The following is a 1,113-nucleotide window of genomic DNA, read 5'->3' as shown; positions in this document are numbered from 1 at the left end:
TGATTCATACGATCTCGCTATCGATTTTGTTATACAATCTGACCCATAGGTCTATTGATTCATACGATCTCGCTATCGATTTTGTTATACCATCTGACCCATAGGTCTATTGATTCATACGATCTCGCTATCGATTTTGTTATACCATCTAACCCATAGGTCTATTGATTCATACGATCTCGCTATCGATTTTGTTATACAATCTGACCCATAGGTCTATCGATTCATACGATCTCGCTATCAAGAGAGTTGTTATTATAACTCGTCGATCTACTGACAGTCATCGTCGTGATCCAAATTTTAATAATAAATTCCAGACTATCTCTCTCTCGCACTCTCTTCACTTTGTGTATCCTGTGGAGATTGAATTTGATTGGTGACACACTCACTATACCGAGGATTTCATGATCTCACCAGAAATTCAGTTCAGAAAATAAGAACACTAAGATTGACTATTATCTTCGTGATGACTAGTTTGCGATATCAGCATCCACTGGAAGCAAACGTTAACTTGTCATCTACCAACAACTACCTAGTCTGTAATATCAGCATCCACTGGAAGCAAACGTTAACTTGTCATCTACCAACAACTACCTAGTCTGTGATATCAGTATCCACTGGAAGCGAACGTTAACTTGTCTTCTACCAACAACTACCTAGTCTGTGATATCAGCATCCGCTGGAAGCGAACGTTAACTTGTCCTCTACCAACAACTACCTAGTCTGTGATATCAGCATCCGCTGGAAGCGAACGTTAACTTGTCATCTACCAACAACTACCTAGTCTGTGATATCAACATCCGCTGGAAGCGAACGTTAACTTGTCTTCTACCAACAACTACCTAGTCTGTGATATCAGTATCCCCTGGAAGCGAACGTTAACTTGTCTTCTACCAACAACTACCTAGTCTGTGATATCAGCATCCGCTGGAAGCGAACGTTAACTTGTCTTCTACCAACAACTACCTAGTCTGTGATATCAGCATCCACTGGAAGCGAACGTTAACTTGTCATCTACCAACAACTACCTAGTCTGTGATATCAGCATCCGCTGGAAGCGAACGTTAACTTGTCTTCTACCAACAACTACCTAGTCTGTGATATCAGCATCCA

This window comes from Lottia gigantea, assembly GCF_000327385.1.
Source record: "Lottia gigantea unplaced genomic scaffold LOTGIsca_2, whole genome shotgun sequence".
In the NCBI taxonomy this organism is placed as follows: Eukaryota; Metazoa; Mollusca; class Gastropoda; family Lottiidae; genus Lottia; species Lottia gigantea.
The sequence above is the reverse complement of the archived record's forward strand: the minus strand, read 5'-3'. Positions refer to the sequence as shown.